General features: G+C 43.4%; 5 non-coding genes across 5 annotated transcripts; all 5 read left to right on the top strand.

Moving 5' to 3' along the window:
- The first annotated feature begins 206 nt into the window (after nucleotides 1-206).
- On the top strand, nucleotides 207-280 carry TRNAI-AAU (transfer RNA isoleucine (anticodon AAU)). The gene has a single exon. It is a non-coding gene; the product is annotated as a tRNA-Ile (tRNA).
- Nucleotides 281-7,536: 7,256 nt separating this feature from the next.
- On the top strand, nucleotides 7,537-7,610 carry TRNAI-AAU (transfer RNA isoleucine (anticodon AAU)). Its single transcript has one exon. It is a non-coding gene; the product is annotated as a tRNA-Ile (tRNA).
- A 3,591-nt stretch (nucleotides 7,611-11,201) lies between these two features.
- Nucleotides 11,202-11,275, top strand: TRNAI-AAU (transfer RNA isoleucine (anticodon AAU)). The gene has a single exon. It is a non-coding gene; the product is annotated as a tRNA-Ile (tRNA).
- Nucleotides 11,276-14,867: 3,592 nt separating this feature from the next.
- TRNAI-AAU (transfer RNA isoleucine (anticodon AAU)) lies at nucleotides 14,868-14,941 on the top strand. The gene has a single exon. It is a non-coding gene; the product is annotated as a tRNA-Ile (tRNA).
- Nucleotides 14,942-18,533: 3,592 nt separating this feature from the next.
- On the top strand, nucleotides 18,534-18,607 carry TRNAS-ACU (transfer RNA serine (anticodon ACU)). Its single transcript has one exon. It is a non-coding gene; the product is annotated as a tRNA-Ser (tRNA).
- The last annotated feature ends 2,509 nt before the right edge of the window (nucleotides 18,608-21,116 follow it).

Raw genomic sequence — 21,116 nt, 5'->3', positions numbered from 1 at the left:
AACAAGCGATGTTACAAAGATATCACAGCACACAGTGAGATTGAGTGAAAGACGAGGCACTGAGGCTGGCGTGCAGCACTCCACAGCTCTTGTTATTGAAATGCAGACAGGGGGCGGAAGGAGAAAAGTATGAAGGAATTGCGATAGTGAGACCAACTCTTCTATCTATCTGCATTACATGGAAAAAGGATATATTTAGTACTCATGGCCGGTTAGCTCAGTTGGTTAGAGCGTGGTGCTAATAGCGCCAAGGTCGCGGGTTCAATCCCCGTATGGGCCAGGTTGCATTTTTTCTCTCAACTAAACTCTTTTTTTCTCATTTAATCAAGCTCTTATAAATCCATACACTCTGTTGCTCCAGTATACGTTCACTTTCCATTAGTCCTTCTTTTGCCACTGCTGACCAAAGCTCAAGCCGGCAGTGCCAGTAGAACAACACAAGTGCAAGGGATTGTCTCTCCAAGATGGAGACACTGCCTCAGACTATGTCTCGTGAGAGGTGGAGGGAGACCAAGAGCTGATTATTAGATGCGTGGGGATAAGAGGAACATAACTCAGGTGAACAGATTCTGGATAGTGATGCTATAGCTAGGATCAGCAACGTTACAGGGGAAAGGATAGGAAAATAATTAGGTGACAGAAGTATAGAAGTGGCTACAAGGGGGTGTGTCTCTTAAGAGGGCCGAAAGATACACTGAAGGCGAAGGTGAAGTAAAAGAAGAAAGAAAGATCAAAGGAAGTCGACAGTGATTGAGAGTAAAACTCACAAAGGCAAATTGAGCAAAAGACAAAGCCTGGGGAGTTAGACTACTTCAATGCAAATTTACGCCGCAGATGAGCATGAGAACTGACCCTTGTACAGTGGTGCTGAAACAATTTTCAGTGTGGGGGTGCTGCCATCAAAGGGCTTCTAAAAATCCAGGAATCATACAAAGAACTAGTCCTGCGGAATGAGCCACGCACATTCAGAAAGAGTGGTGATGCGTTGGTTACTTATTGGTAATCTTCATTAGCCTTAGTCCATTGCGTCCTTGTGACAGTCATTACAAAGTAAGGTGATGTCACCTTCCAACAGGAAGAAAGAACAGGAGGATCCTTAAATGCTAGCCCCATGCACCCAACCTGGGTGCCAAGCCCTTGCCAAAGGACTGATGGGAAGGTGGGCAGGATGTAATGTTTGTGACAAAGACAAGATGGACTAAGGGTAATGCAGAGTTCAAAACATTGGTACTCAAATGCAAAACCGAAAAATTATTAAGCCATAATGCTTGACAAATGTATGCTCTGAGGACCAAGTAGGCACCCTAGGAATTTCCTAGATTGTTACTCACTGGAATTCAACCCAGGAGGTGGCCATTCCTCTCGTAGACCATCCCTGAACTGGAAGATATTCTAAAAAGCCTTGCAAAGCCAGAAAAATTGACAACTTAATCCACCTACTCAGAGTCATAAAAGTCACCTTCTTGTCTTTTCCAGGCTGTCCAAAAGTCACAAACAAGGAGTCGGTTTTCCTGAACTGCAGAGGCCTGGTGACATGAATGAAAAGAGCTCTTTAAACATCAAGTGTATTCAGCAAATGTTCCTCCGGAGAGGAAGGAGAGGGAATGAAAGAAGGAAGAATTATTTCCTAAGATCTATCAAAAATAGACTTAACCTTTGCAGCAAAGGTAAGGCTAGGCCTTAAAGTTACCCCATCTTCCAAAGTATCAAATGAAGACAGGACAGCATTTTAAGGCTCCCAGCACCCCAATTGTTCTCAGCAAGGTGATAGGAAATAGGAAAATAACTTTATAGGAAACAATCTTTATGTCTACACTATCCAGATCCTCAAAGAGATAAAATTGCAAAGCCTATAAAAGAGTAGGAAGATTCTGAGTTGGAGAAAAGGGATTTTTCAACTGGTCTTACAATTGATAAAAGATCAGAACAGTCTAGACACCAAAGATTGTAACATCGACGAAGGTACAGAAAAGTCCCTAAAAACCTTTATCGCAAAGCAATGAGCTTTCAGAGTGGAAAGAGATTCAAGTGAAACCCATTCAGAAGAAAATGCAAAATAGCAGACAAACTACAGGTAGGTGCCAAAAGATCATGAGCGAACATCACGTCTCAAAAGACTTCCAGTTCCTTGAGTAAGACTTCGAAGTAGAAGGCCTGCTGGAGTGCTGAATTAACTCCACTAAGGAAGAGGAAAGACCCTTTGCTAGCAGTCCAGACTTCTCAACCTCCAAAGCGATAGAGTGAGTTGGAGCAAGAAGGTCAGGGACGACGTTCTGAGAGAGACACACTTGAGCAGTACTCAAGGAGGTAGAAGAGCCAGGGGTTCAGAAGAGGAAACCATGACATCTTTGGCCAATAAGGGCCCACAAGAATAAAGTTCCCTCCCCCCTGCTGAGACTTGAAGAGAACCATCTGGATCAATAAAAAGTGGGGGAATGTATAAAGGAGACTTCTCAGCCACTTTATCACCAATACGTCCACTACCTAGGCTCCTTGTTCCGGAAGCCTGGATCAGAATCGACAAAGATGAGCATTGTCCTTGTTTGAAAAGAGATCCAGAAAGGGTTTCACAAACTCTCGGCATATCTCTCAAAACAACGACCTGGATAACGTCAACTCCAGCAAATTTGGAAACCTCCAGCTGTCTGCCATCACATTGTCGGTGCCCTTGATGTGTACTGCCGACGTGTGCAGCAGGTTGATCTCGGCCCAATAACCCAATTGTTCTGCTATTGCATTGAGGGATTTTGAATGCATGCTTCACTGTTGGTTAATGTAAAAGACAGCTACCTTATTCTCTGTCTTTACTAGCACATTTTTTTGAGACAGATGATGATGGGAAAACTTCAAAGCCCTGACGATTTCCATCAACTCCATCTATTTCCATGACCTCCGACTCTCTAGGAAAGAGCACTTGAATCGACAGGATCTGTCCAACACAGTAGCTCTCCAGCCAGGTTTGCTGGCATCTGTTGCGAGGATTCAGGAGCATCCAGGTATATTAGTGTCCACTTAGACCAGTGGTCTTCAAACTCTTTAATGCCGCATCCACCCAATGGGAAAAAAAACATTGGTGCCTCCCCTCTGAATTGTCCACAATTCTTCTATTAAATTGACACTGTTTAAATATGTCTAGACCTATTTAAACATTGCAGTTAAGTTCTGTTACTGTTTTAAAAATGCAATCAAATACATGACCCCAAATATACTATTCTGGTCAGGCCTGCCCTACTAACCAATTGCAGCATCATGCTCTGCTGAGTAAAGTGATCTCACGACAGTGAGGAATGCACAGGCCGGGTGGTGCCCGGCGCACAAAAGCGCGCCTTCTTGTGTTGTACGTCTCTTCGCGCAAATGCAAAATCAGATTTCCTGCACTGTGGTCGGCAGGAGAGACATGGGAAGGCGCAGTAGGGAAGGCTTGAGCAACGAACCGTTGGCTATGTTTTGTTGTTACTTTGTTGACATGAGCTCAAGTAATTTGAAGCAGAAGGAACGACCAGACCTAAAAAAAACTCTCTTACCTCCAACGCCGAATAACCACTATAATTATAATATCTCAAAAGCAGCTGGCCTTGTAAACTTAATGAGCAAGCAAGCCGATGCATTTTGGGTTTTGTTGTAAAAGAATAAAAATACTATCCATCCTTTCCTTTTTTTCCAGCAACAAGCGATGTTACAAAGATATCACAGCACACAGTGAGATTGAGTGAAAGACGAGGCACTGAGGCTGGCGTGCAGCACTCCACAGCTCTTGTTATTGAAATGCAGACAGGGGGCGGAAGGAGAAAAGTATGAAGGAATTGCGATAGTGAGACCAACTCTTCTATCTATCTGCATTACATGGAAAAAGGATATATTTAGTACTCATGGCTGGTTAGCTCAGTTGGTTAGAGCGTGGTGCTAATAACGTCAAGGTCGCGGGTTCAATCCCCGTATGTGCCAGGTTGCATTTTTTCTCTCAACTAAACTCTTTTTTTCTCATTTAATCAAGCTCTTATAAATCCATACACTCTGTTGCTCCAGTATACGTTCACTTTCCATTAGTCCTTCTTTTGCCACTGCTGACCAAAGCTCAAGCCGGCAGTGCCAGTAGAACAACACAAGTGCAAGGGATTGTCTCTCCAAGATGGAGACACTGCCTCAGACTATGTCTCGTGAGAGGTGGAGGGAGACCAAGAGCTGATTATTAGATGCGTGGGGATAAGAGGAACATAACTCAGGTGAACAGATTCTGGATAGTGATGCTATAGCTAGGATCAGCAACGTTACAGGGGAAAGGATAGGAAAATAATTAGGTGACAGAAGTATAGAAGTGTCTACAAGGGGGTGTGTCTCTTAAGAGGGCCGAAAGATACACTGAAGGCGAAGGTGAAGTAAAAGAAGAAAGAAAGATCAAAGGAAGTCGACAGTGATTGAGAGAAAACTCACAAAGGCAAATTGAGCAAAAGACAAAGCCTGGGGAGTTAGACTACTTCAATGCAAATTTACGCCGCAGATGAGCATGACAACTGACCCTTGTACAGTGGTGCTGAAACAATTTTCAGTGTGGGGGTGCTGCCATCAAAGGGCTTCTGAAAATCCAGGAATCATACAAAGAACTAGTCCTGCGGAATGAGCCACGCACATTCAGAAAGAGTGGTGATGCGTTGGTTACTTATTGGTAATCTTCATTAGCCTTAGTCCATTGCGTCCTTGTGACAGTCATTACAAAGTAAGGTGATGTCACCTTCCAACAGGAAGAAAGAACAGGAGGATCCTTAAATGCTAGCCCCATGCACCCAACCTGGGTGCCAAGCCCTTGCCAAAGGACTGATGGGAAGGTGGGCAGGATGTAATGTTTGTGACAAAGACAAGATGGACTAAGGGTAATGCAGAGTTCAAAACATTGGTACTCAAATGCAAAACCGAAAAATTATTAAGCCATAATGCTTGACAAATGTATGCTCTGAGGACCAAGTAGCCACCCTAGGAATTTCCTAGATTGTTACTCACTGGAATTCAACCCAGGAGGTGGCCATTCCTCTCGTAGACCATCCCTGAACTGGAAGATATTCTAAAAAGCCTTGCAAAGCCAGAAAAATTGACAACTTAATCCACCTACTCAGAGTCATAAAAGTCACCTTCTTGTCTTTTCCAGGCTGTCCAAAAGTCACAAACAAGGAGTCGGTTTTCCTGAACTGCAGAGGCCGGGTGACATGAATGAAAAGAGCTCTTTAAACATCAAGTGCATTCAGCAAATGTTCCTCCGGAGAGGAAGGAGAGGGAATGAAAGAAGGAAGAATTATTTCCTAAGATCTATCAAAAATAGACTTAACCTTTGCAGCAAAGGTAAGGCTAGGCCTTAAAGTTACCCCATCTTCCAAAGTATCAAATGAAGAGAGGACAGCATTTTAAGGCTCCCAGCTCCCCAATTGTTCTCAGCAAGGTGATAGGAAATAGGAAAATAACTTTATAGGAAACAATCTTTATGTCTACAGTATCCAGATCCTCAAAGAGATAAAATTGCAAAGCCTATAAAAGAGTAGGAAGATTCTGAGTTGGAGAAAAGGGATTTTTCAACTGGTCTTACAATTGACAAAAGATCAGAACAGTCCAGACACCAAAGATTGTAACATCGACAAAGGTACAGAAAAGTCCCTAAAAACCTTTATCGCAAAGCAATGAGCTTTGAGAGTGGAAAGACATTCAAGTGAAACCCATTCAGAAGAAAATGCAAAATAGCAGACAAACTACAGGTAGGTGCCAAAAGATCATGAGCAGAACATCACGTCTCAAAAGACTTCCAGTTCCTTGAGTAAGACTTCGAAGTAAAAGGCCTGCTGGAGTGCTGAATTAACTCCACTAAGGAAGAGGAAAGACCCTTTGCTAGCAGTCCAGACTTCTCAACCTCCAAAGCGATAGAGTGAGTTGGAGCAAGAAGGTCAGGGACGACGTTCTGAGAGAGACACACTTGAGCAGTACTCAAGGAGGTAGAAGAGCCAGGGGTTCAGAAGAGGAAACCATGACATCTTTGGCCAATAAGGGCCCACAAGAATAAAGTTCCCTCCCCCCTGCTGAGACTTGAAGAGAACCATCTGGATCAATAAAAAGTGGGGGAATGTATAAAGGAGACTTCTCAGCCACTTTATCACCAATACGTCATCTACCTAGGCTCCTTGTTCCGGAAGCCTGGATCAGAATCGACAAAGATGAGCATTGTCCTTGTTTGAAAAGAGATCCAGAAAGGGTTTCACAAACTCTCGGCATATCTCTCAAAACAACGACCTGGATAACGGTAACTCCATCAAATTTGGAAACCTCCAGCTGTCTGCCATCACATTGTCGGTGCCCTTGATGTGTACTGCCGACGTGTGCAGCAGGTTGATCTCTGCCCAATAACCCAATTGTTCTGCTATTGCATTGAGGGATTTTGAATGCATGCTTCACTGTTGGTTAATGTAAAAGACAGCTACCTTATTCTCTGTCTTTACTAGCACATTTTTTTGAGACAGATGATGATGGGAAAACTTCAAAGCCCTGACGATTACCATCAACTCCATCTATTTCCATGACCTCCGACTCTCTAGGAAAGACCACTTGAATCGACAGGATCTGTCCAACACAGTAGCTCTCCAGCCAGGTTTGCTGGCATCTGTTGCGAGGATTCAGGAGCATCCAGGTATATTAGTGTCCACTTAGACCAGTGGTCTTCAAACTCTTTAATGCCGCATCCACCCAATGGGAAAAAAAACATTGGTGCCTCCCCTCTGAATTGTCCACAATTCTTCTATTAAATTGACACTGTTTAAATATGTCTAGACCTATTTAAACATTGCAGTTAAGTTCTGTTACTGTTTTAAAAATGCAATCAAATACATGACCCCAAATATACTATTCTGGTCAGGCCTGCCCTACTAACCAATTGCAGCGTCATGCTCTGCTGAGTAAAGTGATCTCACGACAGTGAGGAATGCACAGGCCGGGTGGTGCCCGGCGCACAAAAGCGCGCCTTCTTGTGTTGTACGTCTCTTCGCGCAAATGCAAAATCAGATTTCCTGCACTGTGGTCGGCAGGAGAGACATGGGAAGGCGCAGAAGGGAAGGCTTGAGCAACGAACCGTTGGCTATGTTTTGTTGTTACTTTGTTGACATGAGCTCAAGTAATTTGAAGCAGAAGGAACGACCAGACCTAAAAAAAACTCTCTTACCTCCAACGCCGAATAACCAATATAATTATAATATCTCAAAAGCAGCTGGCCTTGTAAACTTAATGAGCAAGCAAGCCGATGCATTTTGGGTTTTGTTGTAAAAGAATAAAAATACTATCCATCCTTTCCTTTTTTCCCGGCAACAAGCGATGTTACAAAGATATCACAGCACACAGTGAGATTGAGTGAAAGACGAGGCACTGAGGCTGGCGTGCAGCACTCCACAGCTCTTGTTATTGAAATGCAGACAGGGGGCGGAAGGAGAAAAGTAGGAAGGAATTGCGATAGTGAGACCACCTCTTCTATCTATCTGCATTACATGGAAAAAGGATATATTTAGTACTCATGGCCGGTTAGCTCAGTTGGTTAGAGCGTGGTGCTAATAACGCCAAGGTCGCGGGATCAATCCCCGTATTGGCCAAGTTGCATTTTTTCTCTCAACTAAACTCTTTTTTTCTCATTTAATCAAGCTCTTATAAATCCATACACTCTGTTGCTCCAGTATACATTCACTTTCCATTAGTCCTTCTTTTGCCACTGCTGACCAAAGCTCAAGCCGGCAGTGCCTGTAGAACAACACAAGTGCAAGGGATTGTCTCTCCAAGATGGAGACACTGCCTCAGACTATGTCTCGTGAGAGGTGGAGGGAGACCAAGAGCTGATTATTAGATGCGTGGGGATAAGAGGAACATAACTCAGGTGAACAGATTCTGGATAGTGATGCTATAGCTAGGATCAGCAACGTTACAGGGGAAAGGATAGGAAAATAATTAGGTGACAGAAGTATAGAAGTGGCTACAAGGGGGTGTGTCTCTTAAGAGGGCCGAAAGATACACTGAAGGCGAAGGTGAAGTAAAAGAAGAAAGAAAGATCAAAGGAAGTCGACAGTGATTGAGAGAAAACTCACAAAGGCAAATTGAGCAAAAGACAAAGCCTGGGGAGTTAGACTACTTCAATGCAAATTTACGCCGCAGATGAGCATGACAACTGACCCTTGTACAGTGGTGCTGAAACAATTTTCAGTGTGGGGGTGCTGCCATCAAAGGGCTTCTGAAAATCCAGGAATCATACAAAGAACAAGTCCTGCGGAATGAGCCACGCACATTCAGAAAGAATGGTGATGCGTTGGTTACTTATTGGTAATCTTCATTAGCCTTAGTCCATTGCGTCCTTGTGACAGTCATTACAAAGTAAGGTGATGTCACCTTCCAACAGGAAGAAAGAACAGGAGGATCCTTAAATGCTAGCCCCATGCACCCAACCTGGGTGCCAAGCCCTTGCCAAAGGACTGATAGGAAGGTGGGCAGGATGTAATGTTTGTGACAAAGACAAGATGGACTAAGGGTAATGCAGAGTTCAAAACATTGGTACTCAAATGCAAAACAGAAAAATTATTAAACCATAATGCTTGACAAATGTATGCTCTGAGGACCAAGTAGCCACCCTAGGAATTTCCTAGATTGTTACTCACTGGAATTCAACCCAGGAGGTGGCCATTCCTCTCGTAGACCATCCCTGAACTGGAAGATATTCTAAAAAGCCTTGCAAAGCCAGAAAAATTGACAACTTAATCCACCTACTCAGAGTCATAAAAGTCACCTTCTTGTCTTTTCCAGGCTGTCCAAAAGTCACAAACAAGGAGTCGGTTTTCCTGAACTGCAGAGGCCTGGTGACATGAATGAAAAGAGCTCTTTAAACATCAAGTGTATTCAGCAAATGTTCCTCCGGAGAGGAAGGAGAGGGAATGAAAGAAGGAAGAATTATTTCCTAAGATCTATCAAAAATAGACTTAACCTTTGCAGCAAAGGTAAGGCTAGGCCTTAAAGTTACCCCATCTTCCAAAGTATCAAATGAAGAGAGGACAGCATTTTAAGGCTCCCAGCACCCCAATTGTTCTCAGCAAGGTGATAGGAAATAGGAAAATAACTTTATAGGAAACAATCTTTATGTCTACACTATCCAGATCCTCAAAGAGATAAAATTGCAAAGCCTATAAAAGAGTAGGAAGATTCTGAGTTGGAGAAAAGGGATTTTTCAACTGGTCTTACAATTGATAAAAGATCAGAACAGTCTAGACACCAAAGATTGTAACATCGACGAAGGTACAGAAAAGTCCCTAAAAACCTTTATCGCAAAGCAATGAGCTTTCAGAGTGGAAAGAGATTCAAGTGAAACCCATTCAGAAGAAAATGCAAAATAGCAGACAAACTACAGGTATGTGCCAAAAGATCATGAGCAGAACATCACGTCTCAAAAGACTTCCAGTTCCTTGAGTAAGACTTCGAAGTAGAAGGCCTGCTGGAGTGCTGAATTAACTCCACTAAGGAAGAGGAAAGACCCTTTGCTAGCAGTCCAGACTTCTCAACCTCCAAAGCGATAGAGTGAATTGGAGCAAGAAGGTCAGGGACGACGTTCTGAGAGAGACACACTTGAGCAGTACTCAAGGAGGTAGAAGAGCCAGGGGTTCAGAAGAGGAAACCATGACATCTTTGGCCAATAAGGGCCCACAAGAATAAAGTTCCCTCCCCCCTGCTGAGACTTGAAGAGAACCATCTGGATCAATAAAAAGTGGGGGAATGTATAAAGGAGACTTCTCAGCCACTTTATCACCAATACGTCCACTACCTAGGCTCCTTGTTCCGGAAGCCTGGATCAGAATCGACAAAGATGAGCATTGTCCTTGTTTGAAAAGAGATCCAGAAAGGGTTTCACAAACTCTCGGCATATCTCTCAAAACAACGACCTGGATAACGTCAACTCCAGCAAATTTGGAAACCTCCAGCTGTCTGCCATCACATTGTCGGTGCCCTTGATGTGTACTGCCGACGTGTGCAGCAGGTTGATCTCTGCCCAATAACCCAATTGTTCTGCTATTGCATTGAGGGATTTTGAATGCATGCTTCACTGTTGGTTAATGTAAAAGACAGCTACCTTATTCTCTGTCTTTACTAGCACATTTTTTTGAGACAGATGATGATGGGAAAACTTCAAAGCCCTGACGATTACCATCAACTCCATCTATTTCCATGACCTCCGACTCTCTAGGAAAGAGCACTTGAATCGACAGGATCTGTCCAACACAGTAGCTCTCCAGCCAGGTTTGCTGGCATCTGTTGCGAGGATTCAGGAGCATCCAGGTATATTAGTGTCCACTTAGACCAGTGGTCTTCAAACTCTTTAATGCCGCATCCACCCAATGGGAAAAAAAACATTGGTGCCTCCCCTCTGAATTGTCCACAATTCTTCTATTAAATTGACACTGTTTAAATATGTCTAGACCTATTTAAACATTGCAGTTAAGTTCTGTTACTGTTTTAAAAATGCAATCAAATACATGACCCCAAATATACTATTCTGGTCAGGCCTGCCCTACTAACCAATTGCAGCATCATGCTCTGCTGAGTAAAGTGATCTCACGACAGTGAGGAATGCACAGGCCGGGTGGTGCCCGGCGCACAAAAGCGCGCCTTCTTGTGTTGTACGTCTCTTCGCGCAAATGCAAAATCAGATTTCCTGCACTGTGGTCGGCAGGAGAGACATGGGAAGGCGCAGTAGGGAAGGCTTGAGCAACGAACCGTTGGCTATGTTTTGTTGTTACTTTGTTGACATGAGCTCAAGTAATTTGAAGCAGAAGGAACGACCAGACCTAAAAAAAACTCTCTTACCTCCAACGCCGAATAACCACTATAATTATAATATCTCAAAAGCAGCTGGCCTTGTAAACTTAATGAGCAAGCAAGCCGATGCATTTTGGGTTTTGTTGTAAAAGAATAAAAATACTATCCATCCTTTCCTTTTTTTCCGGCAACAAGCGATGTTACAAAGATATCACAGCACACAGTGAGATTGAGTGAAAGACGAGGCACTGAGGCTGGCGTGCAGCACTCCACAGCTCTTGTTATTGAAATGCAGACAGGGGGCGGAAGGAGAAAAGTAGGAAGGAATTGCGATAGTGAGACCAACTCTTCTATCTATCTGCATTACATGGAAAAAGGATATATTTAGTACTCATGGCCGGTTAGCTCAGTTGGTTAGAGCGTGGTGCTAATAACGCCAAGGTCGCGGGTTCAATCCCCGTATGGGCCAGGTTGAATTTTTACTCTCAACTAAACTCTTTTTTTCTCATTTAATCAAGCTCTTATAAATCCATACACTCTGTTGCTCCAGTATATGTTCACTTTCCATTAGTCCTTCTTTTGCCACTGCTGACCAAAGCTCAAGCCGGCAGTGCCAGTAGAACAACACAAGTGCAAGGGATTGTCTCTCCAAGATGGAGACACTGCCTCAGACTATGTCTGGTGAGAGGTGGAGGGAGACCAAGAGCTGATTATTATATGCGTGGGGATAAGAGGAACATAACTCAGGTGAACAGATTCTGGATAGTGATGCTATAGCTAGGATCAGCAACGTTACAGGGGAAAGGATAGGAAAATAATTAGGTGACAGAAGTATAGAAGTGGCTACAAGGGGGTGTGTCTCTTAAGAGGGCCGAAAGATACACTGAAGGCGAAGGTGAAGTAAAAGAAGAAAGAAAGATCAAAGGAAGTCAACAGTGATTGAGAGAAAACTCACAAAGGCAAATTGAGCAAAAGACAAAGCCTGGGGAGTTAGACTACTTCAATGCAAATTTACGCCGCAGATGAGCATGACAACTGACCCTTGTACAGTGGTGCTGAAACAATTTTCAGTGTGGGTGTGCTGCCATCAAAGGGCTTCTGAAAATCCAGGAATCATACAAAGAACAAGTCCTGCGGAATGAGCCACGCACATTCAGAAAGAATGGTGATGCGTTGGTTACTTATTGGTAATCTTCATTAGCCTTAGTCCATTGCGTCCTTGTGACAGTCATTACAAAGTAAGGTGATGTCACCTTCCAACAGGAAGAAAGAACAGGAGGATCCTTAAATGCTAGCCCCATGCACCCAACCTGGGTGTCAAGCCCTTGCCAAAGGACTGATAGGAAGGTGGGCAGGATGTAATGTTTGTGACAAAGACAAGATGGACTAAGGGTAATGCAGAGTTCAAAACATTGGTACTCAAATGCAAAACAGAAAAATTATTAAGCCATAATGCTTGACAAATGTATGCTCTGAGGACCAAGTAGCCACCCTAGGAATTTCCTAGATTGTTACTCACTGGAATTCAACCCAGGAGGTGGCCGTTCCTCTCGTAGACCATCCCTGAACTGGAAGATATTCTAAAAAGCCTTGCAAAGCCAGAAAAATTGACAACTTAATCCACCTACTTAGAGTCATAAAAGTCACCTTCTTGTCTTTTCCAGGCTGTCCAAAAGTCACAAACAAGGAGTCGGTTTTCCTGAACTGCAGAGGCCTGGTGACATAAATGAAAAGAGCTCTTTAAACATCAAGTATATTCAGCAAATGTTCCTCCGGAGAGGAAGGAGAGGGAATGAAAGAAGGAAGAATTATTTCCTAAGATCTATCAAAAATAGACTTAACCTTTGCAGCAAAGGTAAGGCTAGGCCTTAAAGTTACCCCATCTTCCAAAGTATCAACTGAAGAGAGGACAGCATTTTAAGGCTCCCAGCTCCCCAATTGTTCTCAGGAAGGTGATAGGAAATAGGAAAATAACTTTATAGGAAACAATCTTTATGTATGCAGTGTCCAGATCCTCAAAGAGATAAAATTGCAAAGCCTATAAAAGAGTAGGAAGATTCTGAGTTGGAGAAAAGGGATTTTTCAACTGGTCTTACAATTGACAAAAGATCAGAACAGTCTAGACACCAAAGATTGTAACATCGACGAAGGTACAGAAAAGTCCCTAAAAACCTTTATCGCAAAGCAATGAGCTTTCAGAGTGGAAAGAGATTCGACTGAAACCCATTCAGAAGAAAATGCAAAATAGCAGACAAACTACAGGTAGGTGCCAAAAAATCATGAGCAGAACATCACGTCTCAAAAGACTTCCAGTTCTTTGAGTAAGACTTCTAAGTAGAAGGCCTGCTGGAGTGCTGAATTAATTCCACTAAGGAAGAGGAAAGACCCTTTGCTAGCAGTCCAGACTTCTCAACCTCCAAAGCGATAGAGTGAGTTGGAGCAAGAAGGTCAGGGACGACGTTCTGAGAGAGACACACGTGAGCAGTACTCAAGGAGGTAGAAGAGCCAGGGGTTCAGAAGAGGAAACCATGACATCTCTGGCCAATAAGGGCCCACAAGAATAAAGTTCCCTCCCCCTGCTGAGACTTGAAGAGATCCATCTGGATCAATAAAAAGTGGGGGAATGTATAAAGGAGACTTCTCAGCCACTTTATCACCAATACGTCCACTACCTAGTCTCCTTGTTCCGGAAGCCTGGATCAGAATCGACAAAGATGAGCATTGTCCTTGGTTGAAAAGAGATCCAGAAAGGGTTTCACAAACTCTCGGCATATCTCTCAAAACAACGACCTAGATAACGTCAACTCCAGCAAAATTGGAAAACCTCCAGCTGTCTGCCATCACATTGTCGGTGCCCTTGATGTGTACTGCCGACGTGTGCAACAGGTTGATCTCTGCCCAATAACCCAATTGTTCTGCTATTGCATTGAGGGATTTTGAATGCATACTTCACTGTTGGTTAATGTAAAAGACAGCTACCTTATTCTCTGTCTTTACTAGCACATTTTTTTGAGACAGATGATGATGGGAAAACTTCAAAGCCCTGAAGATTACCATCAACTCCATCTATTTCCATGACCTCCGACTCTCTAGGAAAGACCACTTGAATCGACAGGATCAGTCCAACACAGTAGCTCTCCAGCCAGGTTTGCTGCCATCTGTTGCGAGGATTCAGGAGCATCCAGGTATATTAGTGTCCACTTAGACCAGTGGTCTTCAAACTCTTTAATGCCGCATCCACCCAATGGGGAAAAAAAGCATTGGTGCCTCCCCTCTGAATTGTCCACAATTCTTCTATTAAATTGACACTGTTTAAATATGTCTAGACCTATTTAAACATTGCAGTTAAGTTCTGTTACTGTTTTAAAAATGCAATCAAAAACATGACCCGAAATATACTATTCTGGTCAGGCCTGCCCTACTAACCAATTGCAGCGTCATGCTCTGCTGAGTAAACTGATCTCACGACAGTGAGGAATGCACAGGCCGGGTGGTGCCCGGCGCACAAAAGCGCGCCTTCTTGTGTTGTACGTCTCTTCGCGCAAATGCAAACTCAGATTTCCTGCACTGTGGTCGGCAGGAGAGACATGGGAAGGCGCAGTAGGGAAGGCTTGAGCAACGAACCGTTGGCTACGTTTTGTTGTTACTTTGTTGACAGGAGCTCAAGTAATTTGAAGCAGAAGGAACGACCAGACCTAAAAAAAACTCTCTTACCTCCAACGCCAAATAACCACTATAATTATAATATCTCAAAAGCAGCTGGCCTTGTAAACTTAATGAGCAAGCAAGCCGATGCATTTTGGGTTTTGTTGTAAAAGAATAAAAATACTATCCATCCTTTCCTTTTTTTCCGGCAACAAGCGATGTTACAAAGATATCACAGCACACAGTGAGATTGAGTGAAAGACGAGGCACTGAGGCTGGCGTGCAGCACTCCACAGCTCTTGTTATTGAAATCCAGACAGGGGGCGGAAGTAGAAAAGTATGAAGGAATTGCGATAGTGAGACCAACTCTTCTATCTATCTGCATTACATGGAAAAAGGATATATTTAGTACTCATGGCTGGTTAGCTCAGTTGGTTAGAGCGTGGTGCTAATAACGCCAAGGTCGCGGGTTCAATCCCTGTACGGGCCAGGTTGCATTTTTTCTCTCAACTAAACTCTTTTTTTCTCATTTAATCAAGCTCTTATAAATCCATACACTCTGTTGCTCCAGTATACGTTCACTTTCCATTAGTCCTTCTTTTGCCACTGATGACCAAAGCTCAAGCCGGCAGTGCCAGTAGAACAACACAAGTGCAAGGGATTGTCTCTCCAAGATGGAGACACTGCCTCAGACTATGTCTCGTGAGAGGTGGAGGGAGACCAAGAGCTGATTATTAGATGCGTGGGGATAAGTGGAACATAACTCAGGTGAACAGATTCTGGATAGTGATGCTATAGCTAGGATCAGCAACGTTACAGGGGAAAGGATAGGAAAATAATTAGGTGACAGAAGTATAGAAGTTGCTACAAGGGGGTGTGTCCCTTAAGAGGGCCGAAAGATACACTGAAGGCGAAGGTGAAGTAAAAGAAGAAAGAAAGATCAAAGGAAGTCGACAGTGATTGAGAGAAAACTCACAAAGGCAAATTGAGCAAAAGACAAAGCCTGGGGAGTTAGACTACTTCAATGCAAATTTACGCCGCAGATGAGCATGACAACTGACCCTTGTACAGTGGTGCTGAAACAATTTTCAGTGTGGGGGTGCTGCCATCAAAGGGCTTCTGAAAATCCAGGAATCATACAAAGAACAAGTCCTGCGGAATGAGCCACGCACATTCAGAAAGAATGGTGATGCGTTGGTTACTTATTGGTAATCTTCATTAGCCTTAGTCCATTGCGTCCTTGTGACAGTCATTACAAAGTAAGGTGATGTCACCTTCCAACAGGAAGAAAGAACAGGAGGATCCTTAAATGCTAGCCCCATGCACCCAACCTGGGTGCCAAGCCCTTGCCAAAGGACTGATGGGAAGGTGGGCAGGATGTAATGTTTGTGACAAAGACAAGATGGACTAAGGGTAATGCAGAGTTCAAAACATTGGTACTCAAATGCAAAACAGAAAAATTATTAAGCCATAATGCTTGACAAATGTATGCTCTGAGGACCAAGTAGCCACCCCAGGAATTTTCTAGATTGTTACTCACTGGAATTCAACCCAGGAGATGGCCATTCCTCTCGTAGACCATCCCTGAACTGGAAGATATTCTAAAAAGCCTTGCAAAGTCAGACAAATTGACAACTTAATCCACCTACTCAGAGTCATAAAAGTCACCTTCTTGTCTTTTCCAGGCTGTCCAAAAGTCACAAACAAGGAGTCGGTTTTCCTGAACTGCAGAGGCCTGGTGACATAAATGAAAAGAGATCTTTAAACATCAAGTGTATTCAGCAAATGTTCCTCCGGAGAGGAAGGAGAGGGAATGAAAGAAGGAAGAATTATTTCCTAAGTTCTATCAAAAATAGACCTAACCTTTGCAGCAAAGGTAAGGCTAGGCCTTAAAGTTACCCCATCTTCCAAAGTATCAACTGAAGAGAGGACAGCATTTTAAGGCTCCCAGCTCCCTAATTGTTCTCAGGAAGGTGATAGGAAATAGGAAAATAACTTTATAGGAAACAATCTTTATGTCTACAGTGTCCAGATCCTCAAAGAGATAAAATTGCAAAGCATATAAAAGAGTAGGAAGATTCTGAGTTGGAGAAAAGGGATTTTTCAACTGGTCTTACAATTGACAAAAGATCAGAACAGTCTAGACACCAAAGATTGTAACATCGACGAAGGAACAGAAAAGTCCCTAAAAACCTTTTTCGCAAAGCAATGAGCTTTCAGAGTGGAAAGAGATTCAACTGAAACCCATTCAGAAGAAAATGCAAAATAGCAGTCAAACTACAGGTAGGTGCCAAAAGATCATGAGCAGAACATCACGTCTCAAAAGACTTCCAGTTCTTTGAGTAAGACTTCGAAGTAGAAGGCCTGCTGGAGTGCTGAATTAACTCCACTAAGGAAGAGGAAAGACCCTTTGCTAGCAGTCCAGACTTCTCAACCTCCAAAGCGATAGAGTGAGTTGGAGCAAGAAGGTCAGGGACGACGTTCTGAGAGAGACACACTTGAGCAGTACTCAAGGAGGTAGAAGAGCCAGGGGTTCAGAAGAGGAAACCATGACATCTCTGGCCAATAAGGGCCCACAAGAATAAAGTTCCCTCCCCCTGCTGAGACTTGAAGAGAACCATCTGGATCAATAAAAAGTGGGGGAATGTATAAAGGAGACTTCTCAGCCACTTTATCACCAATACGTCCACTACCTAGGCTCCTTGTTCCGGAAGCCTGGATCAGAATCGACAAAGATGAGCATTGTCCTTGTTTGAAAAGAGATCAAGAAAGGTTTTCACAAACTCTCGGCATATCTCTCAAAACAACGACCTGGATAACGTCAACTCCAGCAAATTTGGAAACATCCAGCTGTCTGCCATCACATTGTCGGTGCCCTTGATGTGTACTGCCGACGTGTGCAACAGGTTGATCTCTGCCCAATAACCCAATTGTTCTGCTATTGCATTGAGGGATTTTGAATGCATGCTTCACTGTTGATTAATGTAAAAGACAGCTACCTTATTCTCTGTCTTTACTGGCACATGTTTTTGAGACAGATGATGATGGGAAAACTTCAAAGCCCTGAAGATTACCATCAACTCCATCTATTTCCATGACCTCCGACTCTCTAGGAAAGACCACTTGAATCGACAGGATCAGTCCAACACAGTAGCTCTCCAGCCAGGTTTGCTGCCATCTGTTGCGAGGATTCAGGAGCATCCAGGTATATTAGTGTCCACTTAGACCAGTGGTCTTCAAACTCTTTAATGCTGCATCCACCCAATGGGAAAAAAAAAACATTGGTGCCTCCCCTCTGAATTGTCCACAATTCTTCTATTAAATTGACACTGTTTAAATATGTCTAGACCTATTTAAACATTGCAGTTAAGTTCTGTTACTGTTTTAAAAATGCAATCAAATACATGACCCCAAATATACTATTCTGGTCAGGCCTGCCCTACTAACCAATTGCAGCGTCATGCTCTGCTGAGTAAACTGATCTCACGACAGTGAGGAATGCACAGGCCGGGTGGTGCCCGGCGCACAAAAGCGCGCCTTCTTGTGTTGTACGTCTCTTCGCGCAAATGCAAACTCAGATTTCCTGCACTGTGGTCGGCAGGAGAGACATGGGAAGGCGCAGTAGGGAAGGCTTGAGCAACGAACCGTTGGCTATGTTTTGTTGTTACTTTGTTGACATGAGCTCAAGTAATTTGAAGCAGAAGGAACGGCCAGACCTAAAAAAAACTCTCTTACCTCCAACGCCGAATAACCACTATAATTATAATATCTCAAAAGCAGCTGGCCTTGTAAACTTAATGAGCAAGCAAGCCGATGCATTTTGGGTTTTGTTGTAAAAGTATAAAAATACTATCCATCCTTTCCTTTTTTTCCGGCAACAATCGATGTTACAAAGATATCACAGCACACAGTGAGATTGAGTGAAAGAAGAGGCACTGAGGCTGGCGTGCAGCACTCCACAGCTCTTGTTATTGAAATCCAGACAGGGGGCGGAAGGAGAAAAGTATGAAGGAATTGCAATAGGGAGACCAACTCTTCTATCTATCTGCATTACATGGAAAAAGGATATCTTTAGTACTCATGGCCGGTTAGCTCAGTTGGTTAGAGCGTGGTGCTACTAACGCCAAGGTCGCGGGTTCAATCCCCGTACGGGCCAGGTTGCATTTTTTCTCTCAACTAAACTCTTTTTTTCTCATTTAATCAAGCTCTTATAAATCCATACACTCTGTTGCTCCAGTATACGTTCACTTTCCATTAGTCCTTCTTTTGCCACTGCTGACCAAAGCTCAAGCCGGCAGTGCCAGTAGAACAACACAAGTGCAAGGGATTGTCTCTCCAAGATGGAGACACTGCCTCAGACTATGTCTTGTGAGAGGTGGAGGGAGACCAAGAGCTGATTATTAGATGCGTGGGGATAAGAGGAACATAACTCAGGTGAACAGATTCTGGATAGTGATGCTATAGCTAGGATCAGCAACGTTACAGGGGAAAGGATAGGAAAATAATTAGGTGACAGAAGTATAGAAGTGGCTACAAGGGGGTGTGTCTCTTAAGAGGGCCGAAAGATACACTGAAGGCGAAGGTGAAGTAAAAGAAGAAAGAAAGATTAAAGGAAGTCGACAGTGATTGAGAGAAAACTCACAAAGGCAAATTGAGCAAAAGACAAGGCCTGGGGAGTTAGACTAATTCAATGCAAATTTACGCCGCAGATGAGCATGACAACTGACCCTTGTACAGTGGTGCTGAAACAATTTTCAGTGTGGGGGTGCTGCCATCAAAGGGCTTCTGAAAATCCATGAATCATTCAAAGAACAAGTCCTGCGGAATGAGCCACGCACATTCAGAAAGAATGGTGATGCGTTGGTTACTTATTGGTAATCTTCATTAGCCTTAGTCCATTGCGTCCTGGTGACAGTCATTACAAAGTAAGGTGATGTCACCTTCCAACAGGAAGAAAGAACAGGAGGATCCTTAAATGCTAGCCCCATGCACCCAACCTGGGTGCCAAGCCCTTGCCAAAGGACTGATGGGAAGGTGGGCAGGATGTAATGTTTGTGACAAAGACAAGATGGACTAAGGGTAATGCAGAGTTCAAAACATTGATACTCAAATGCAAAACAGAAAAATTATTAAGCCATAATGCTTGACAAATGTATGCTCTGAGGACCAAGTAGCCACCCTAGGAATTTCCTAGATTGTTACTCACTGGAATTCAACCCAGGAGGTGGCCATTCCTCTCGTAGACCATCCCTGAACTGGAAGATATTCTAAAAAGCCTTGCAAAGCCAGAAAAATTGACAACTTAATCCACCTACTCAGAGTCATAAAAGTCACCTTCTTGTCTTTTCCAGGCTGTCCAAAAGTCACAAACAAGGAGTCGGTTTTCCTGAACTGCAGAGGCCTGGTGACATGAATGAAAAGAGCTCTTTAAACATCAAGTGTATTCAGCAAATGTTCCTCCGGAGAGGAAGGAGAGGGAATGAAAGAAGGAAGAATTATTTCCTAAGATCTATCAAAAATAGACTTAACCTTTGCAGCAAAGGTAAGGCTAGGCCTTAAAGTTACCCCATCTTCCAAAGTATCAAATGAAGAGAGGACAGCATTTTAAGGCTCCCAGCTCCCCAATTGTTCTCAGCAAGGTGATAGGAAATAGGAAAATAACTTTATAGGAAACAATCTTTATGTGTACAGTATCCAGATCCTCAAAGAGATAAAATTGCAAAGCCTATAAAAGAGTAGGAAGATTCTGAGTTGGAGAAAAGGGATTTTTCAACTGGTCTTACAATTGACAAAAGATCAGAACAGTCTAGACACCAAAGATTGTAACATCGACGAAGGTACAGAAAAGTCCCTAAAAACCTTTATCGCAAAGCAATGAGCTTTCAGAGTGGAAAGAGATTCAAGTGAAACCCATTCAGAAGAAAATGCAAAATAGCAGACAAACTACAGGTAGGTGCCAAAAGATCATGAGCAGAACATCACGTCTCAAAAGACTTCCAGTTCTTTGAGTAAGACTTCGAAGTAGAAGGCCTGCTGGAGTGCTGAATTAACTACACTAAGGAAGAGGAAAGACCCTTTGCTAGCAGTCCAGACTTCTCAACCTCCAAAGCGAAAGAGTGAGTTGGAGCAAGAAGGTCAGGGACGACGTTCTGAGAGAGACACACTTGAGCAGTACCCAATGAAGTAGAAGAGCCAGGGTTCAGAAGAGGAAACCATGACATCTCTGGCCAATAAGGGCCCACAAGAATAAAGCTCCCTCGCCCCTGCTGAGACTTGAAGAGAACCATCTGGATCAATAAAAAGTGGGGGAATGTATAAAGGAGACTTCTCAGCCACTTTATCACCAATACGTCCACTACCTAGGCTCCTTGTTCCGGAAGCCTGGATCAGAATCGACAAAGATTAGCATTGTCCTTGTTTGAAAAGAGATCCAGAAAGGGTTTCACAAACTCTCTGCATATCTCTCAAAACAACGACCTGGATAACGTCAACTCCAGCAAATTTGGAAACCTCCAGCTGTCTGCCATCACATTGTCGGTGCCCTTGATGTGTACTGCCGACGTGTGCAACAGGTTGATATCTGACCAATAACCCAATTGTTCTGCTATTGCATTGAAGGATTTTGAATGCAAGCTTCACTGTTGGTTAATGTAAAAGACAGCTAC

The sequence above is a fragment of the Pleurodeles waltl genome, chromosome 12, assembly GCF_031143425.1.
Source record: "Pleurodeles waltl isolate 20211129_DDA chromosome 12, aPleWal1.hap1.20221129, whole genome shotgun sequence".
NCBI lineage: Eukaryota > Metazoa > Chordata > Amphibia > Caudata > Salamandridae > Pleurodeles > Pleurodeles waltl.
The sequence above is the reverse complement of the archived record's forward strand: the minus strand, read 5'-3'. Positions and strand labels throughout refer to the sequence as shown.